This window comes from Phaenicophaeus curvirostris, chromosome 9 (genome assembly GCF_032191515.1).
Source record: "Phaenicophaeus curvirostris isolate KB17595 chromosome 9, BPBGC_Pcur_1.0, whole genome shotgun sequence".
NCBI lineage: Eukaryota > Metazoa > Chordata > Aves > Cuculiformes > Cuculidae > Phaenicophaeus > Phaenicophaeus curvirostris.
This window is the reverse complement of record NC_091400.1, coordinates 9,521,931-9,527,933: the sequence shown is the minus strand read 5'-3', so window position 1 is coordinate 9,527,933 and position 6,003 is coordinate 9,521,931.

The window sequence follows — 6,003 nt, the reverse complement described above, 5'->3', positions numbered from 1 at the left end:
CGCAGATCTCGCGAGAGGAGCCGGGCGGGACTTCCGGGGGCGCGGGGCGGAAATGGCGGCCCCGCAGCGAGGGGTGGGGGCGGTGGATTTGGCGCAGGCGCGGGAGGGTCCTGGCGGCCTCGTGCTGGACGGGGAGCGGAGCCCTGGGTGAGGGGCGGCGGGGAGGGAGGCGTCTCCTCAAAGGCCTCGTGCTTTCGGTGCAGGGCGGCCTCTGAGGGAGCCCCAACCTTAGGGAGCTATGTGTCCTCAATGCTGAGTGGGAGAGCCGGGCCTGTGGGCCCTGGGCTCTGATAGAATCGTAGAATCACCAGGTCATCAAGTCCAACCATTCCTTTTTGCCACTAAAGCATGTCCTTGAGCACCTCCTCGTCTTTTAAACCCCTCCAGGGATGGTGACTCAACCACCTCAATGGGCAGCCTCTGCCAGTCCCCGATGACCCTTTCTGTGAATTTTTTTTTTCTTGCTGTCCGGTCTGACCCTCCCCTGGTGCAGCTTGAGACCATTGCCCCTTGTCCTATCACCTGTGACTGGGGAGAAGAGGCCAGCACCCACCTCTCTACAACCTCCTTTCAGGGAGTTGTAGAGAGCAATAAGTTCTCCCCTCAGCCTCCTCAAGGCTAAACAACGCCAGTTCCCTCAGCCATTCCTTGTAAGACTTCTCCAGCTCTTTCACCAGCTTTGTTGCTCAGTGCAGGGCAGGTGAGAAAGCTGCTCCGTAAGGGACCAAACACCTTTGGTGAAGGGTGGACCTTATGCTCTCAGTGCTTTGTCTGTAGGGCCAAGTTTCTTCTGCTTACCCTGACACTAGTTTTTGCTTAAGCACTTTCACATCTAAAGGTTTCATTGTGTTGGTGCTACTTTGCACAGCACAGATGTCCAAACACCCTTGAGGTGCTTGCCATGGATGCTTTCATAGAATCATAGAATAACCAGGTTGGAAGAGACCCACTGGATCATCGAGTCTAACCATTCCTATCAAACACTAAACCATGCCCCTCAGCACCTCGTCCACCCATGCCTTAAACCCCTCCAGGGAAGGTGACTCAACCACCTCCCTGGGCAGCCTGTTCCAGTGCCCAATGACCCTTTCCCTAAAAATTTTTTTCCTAATGTCCAGCCTAAATCTTCCCTGGCGGAGCTTGAGGCCATTCCCTCTTGTCCTGTCCCCTGTCACTTGGGAGAAGAGGCCAGCACCCTCCTCTCCACAACCTCCTTTCAGGTAGTTGTAGAGAGCAATGAGGTCTCCCCTCAGCCTCCTCTTCTCCAGGCTAAACAACCCCAGCTCTCTCAGCCGTTCCTCATAAAGCCTGTTCTCCAGCCCCTTCACCAGCTTTGTTGCTCTTCTCTGGACTCGCTCCAGAGCCTCAACATCCTTTGTAGCCAAACAGCATTTTGTGCAACTGTAGTGTTGCCATCTACTGCCTTCTGTGTGGCTAAACTGTTGCTTGCAAGGCATTGGTGCCCATTGGCAGAAATCGCTGTGTTTCACAGCAAAGAGATACCCAGGGTATGTTTGGCGGTGTCACGGTTCCTTGTTCACAATGAATGGAAATCAATGTTGGCTGCCTTAGGAGACACTTGCATAGCTTAAAAAAAAAAAAAAAAAGAGGATTTAACTCTCTGGAGAGGAACTATAACTATTTTTGAAGGATGTGAAAGGAAAAAAAATGATTCAGTGGGGATTTTATCAGTCTCTATGCTGGGTGGGAGAGGCATCCCCTCAGGACACACACGAGTGCAAGGTGTGATGCTCCTACCACACTGGGCTTAAAGGGAGAGCTTAGGGTGTGAGGTTGGGTACTCTTCGTGCTTCTCTCTGAGGCTTGATATGATTTCCGGGTTGTAATGCCTTGAGCGGGTGCTCTTTAGTTCTGTAAGTCCCCAAAGGATGAAATTGTGTTAAAGATTATCATCCTGAAAGAGAGGGAGATTATGGTTTGTGAAACGTCTGGCAAGGATAACACAGTCCCAGTAACTCTACTTCTGCATTTAAAAGCCCTTTGCTTTCGATGAAAAGAAACGTTTCACAACCTAAATGATCATTTTTAGTCTGCAATTTTCTACAAAAGAAGAAAAAAATACTTTTCACTTTGTTACGCTGTTCATTGGTAATTTTGTTGAAGTAACTGAAAATGGAGATACTTAAGAAGCTGTTAGCTGCACGCTTCCTCAACTCTAAAATCAATACATGTGGACCTTTGCTCATTGTGTGTTTGCTTCTCTGGGTTGGGTGATAATGAAGAAAATCCCAACTGAATCATTTTCTTTCCCATTCATATCCTTCAGAAATAGTGTGGCACCTGTCCAGAGAGTTAAACCCTCTTTTTTTAAGCTGTTTCCTTAGAAGAACTATCTAAACTGACACTATCCCTTCTTTGAGGAGAGTGAGAGGTGAATACAGAATCACACAGAATCACCTGAGTTGGAAGGGACCCCAAGGATCACTGAGTCCAATTCCTGACTCTGCATAGGACAACCCAGACATTCACATCGTGTGTCTGAGGGTGTTGTCCAAGTGCTTCTTGAATATTGTCAGGCTTGGCTCCACCACTGCTTCCTTAGGGAGCTGTTCTAGTGCTTCACCACTCTCTGGGTAAAGAACCTTTTCCTAATATCCAACCTAACCCTCCCCTGGCACATCTTCCTGCCGTTCCCTCGGGTCCTGTCATTGGTCACCAGAGAGAAGAGATTGGTGCCTGGTCCTCCTCCTTTCCTTGTGAGAAAGCTGTAAACTGCTGTGAGGTTACCCCTCAGTCTCCTCCAGGCTGAACAGACCAAGTGACTTTGCCTCACAAAGTTGTCCTTGTTCAGAACTGGCTAGCGTGGTGGTTGGCTGCTGCTTTGGGTCCATTACTGCTTAGGAGGGGCTTGCACACTCAGTGGGTCAGGTGGTGACAGCAGAGTAGTCTGAGATCTGTGTTGCATGCATGTGCTTATCCCAGAAAGCTCTAGTTTAATTAAATATTCCCGGAAGAATGGTTTTCTGAAGGTGATGGCGCTGGTGAGATCCTCTGAGAGCATCAGCATAAGCAAGATAATGCAATGCGACGTGAGAGCTCTGTCTTCTGATACATTTCAAAACCAGTTTCTCACCTTCTGCCTTTCAAAGGGCTCTAAATAAAAGGCATCATAGAGAAATGGACTCATTTATTGCCGTGTGGGTATTGATCAACCATCTCAGAAAGAAAATTTGTCCAATTTCCCTTTAGGAAAGCAGTGAGCTGAAGCAGAGTGGTAACTCTGTTTGTTTAATAACCTTGCACCCTTTTTTTTTTAATAAACCATTTGAAATGGACTCTCAGTAAGGATTTTTAAGTACTTACCATTTTTGGTTCATGATCAAGTGAACGTTGCATGAATTATCTGTATGGCCATGCAATTTCCATTAACAGTAATAGTAATTGTAAGCAGGTAGAAAGATGATGGCTTATCCTATGATCCCACCCATTATGAAGTAGTTAACTGATTAAGGTTAGGATACTGCAAGCCACTTCATGCCATCAGTGAACTCTCTGCAACCCCATTATCTTCATTAGGCTTGTGTGGGCGTAATTAATTGGTGTTTAGTTAACAGTTGTGTTGAATGAAGAGAATTTAGTTCTATTTCTCTTAATTTTATTGCCCCCATGGTGCTAACAGGCTAAAGTGTAATTAAAAACTCTCTAAACAAAGTAGAGGTAGTGAGCCCCAAGGAAGAAACCCAGGGAGGAGAAGTCTGCTGTGACTCTGGCCTCTGAGAAATGACCAGGTACAAAGAAGTAGAAGTTCTTTTTTGTTTTGAACGTGTTCCACTTAGATCAATGGGTGCATTTAAAATGTATAGAGCTGGCTGTATAAGCTTGTAGTCATCTCTTTCCTAGGGGTGTCCAGCAACGCCATATTTTGATGTCTTCTCAAAAGATTTTCTCTCAAAATAGTTTAGATTGCTTAGTGTTCTGGGTAGACAGAGACATGGATCTTGTGTTTCTTTTAAGAGCAGCTGTACATAATTTTTTATATTGCATCTTGTCTTTGCTGTAACTCTTGTGCCAGGGAGTAAATTATGATCAACTGCTCCTCATTTATGGTATCATATAGTGTGTATTCCTTTTTTCATGAGATGCTTTGTATATCACTTGACTGTTTATATGTGCGACACTCTAAGCCCACATATAATAGGGCATGTTTAGGTGTCACGTAAAGGATTTGCTTTTTGCTGTTCTAAAATGTTGCTTTAAAGATATAAACTTGCCCCTTAAATCAATTAAGATCATGGTCTCACTGCCATCTGTGTTCTTGTAGGATTTCACAGAAGTGTAATGTGTGCTTATTCTACTGACAGGGGCTGCTTTGAAGTCAAGTCTGAGTACATAAAAATTGCATGGCATTTCCAATAAAATCAAGATCGCCTTATTAGCTTGGCGTTACAAATGCTCTTGCACAAGTACATTACTCTTTTTGAGGCATTTTAATTTCTTAAATTAAAAAGCCTTTTAAACTATTTTTCATTTTACTCTTAAAAGGCTTCAGTGTTGTTTCTTTTAATTCTTAATATTCTGTATTCTAGAAAGGATAAGCTTCAGTAACAAAGCTTAATATGACTTGATGTACAAGAGTAAACAAAAGCTTTGGTCCTAAAACACAGCTGACAATAGCACTTAGATTGGGCTTTTAGTCTAGATAAAAAAATTCCTAGAACCTGAGTATGTAAGTTTTCTATGTGTATATAGGGAGAATATTTATTATATATACTGGATACTCGGAAATTTCTAATAATGATTTAAGGCTTTTCTTTTCCCCTCTAGCATTATTATTTTAATTTCCATAGTACTTGTGTAAGAGTTCATTTGCCTTGAGTAATCATTCTCCGCTCCAATGGTTACTTCAAGTTGAGTGGATTTGAGTACTAATTTCTTTCTAAAGTTTGAGGATTCTTCCCGTGGGTCTGTTCAGCTCCTGCTGTGCGAGGGTGAGCCCAGCCTTCTCCAAAGGCTGAACCGCAACATGAGAGCTGATAGACTTTGATTTATCAGTCTAACTGTAAAGGTGATTTGGAACACGCAGTATTTGAAACCAAGGTTTTGAGCTGATATTTGAATTTACAGAAGATTGCCCTCAAATTTCAGTGGCATGACTTTTTTTTTTTTTTTTTAGGGGGTTTATTTTTCTCATGTAATCCACAGGCTACTGATGAATGGCAGGTTTGGTCTGGGACACCAGTTTACTGCAGGGTTCTTTGTGCGTGCATTTTGAATTAACTGTTATGAGCATTAAGGCGTTATTGGAGTCTGCCTAGTTCAGGCACCCTGACACGATGGGTTATGGAGAGTTTTGTCAGCTTATTGTCCACATCATGTTCTGAAATGTTAGTATGCTTAGAAATATATGCAGAGTTGGAATGCTAATCTTTGTGGAATTCACATTAAATGTTTTCTGTGGCATGAAAATAAAAATATGTGCTTCTACATCAGTTGCTGATGAGGTATTGAAAGAACTTCAAGGATGATGTGGCAACACAGCCATAATACATTTGCAATTTATACAAGCCAGCAATCAAACTTGGAGGTGAACAGAGAGTTAGTAAAGTGGGAATGTGGACTTAAGTTTTCTGCTTCTGAGGCTAGGTAGTTGATGCTGAAGGAAGAACATACTTTCACATAAGTCAGTAGAATTTCTTTCATCTCTTTTTACAGTCAGAAAGGTTTTCTTAATATTCTGGCTTGAACTTGCAGTTCAAATAGCAGACAGAAAAAGAAATGTTTTAGAAAGAATTACTCTTTTCTACTTTTCTGATGTGTTTGTTGAAATGAGATTCCCTTCTGAAAAGAATGATTTGATGCTTCTTTTAAAGGTTCTGATCATTAAAGAACCCTTTTTTTTTTTTTTGGTAAATATTTCCATTCATTATTTTCACTATAAAAAAAATGTGCAGAAGATATTTTTTAATCTAAATATTTTTGGCTTCACCCTTCAGGCTTTCCATCTTCATCTTTTTTTTTTATATTGGTTTAGAAACCCCCTAA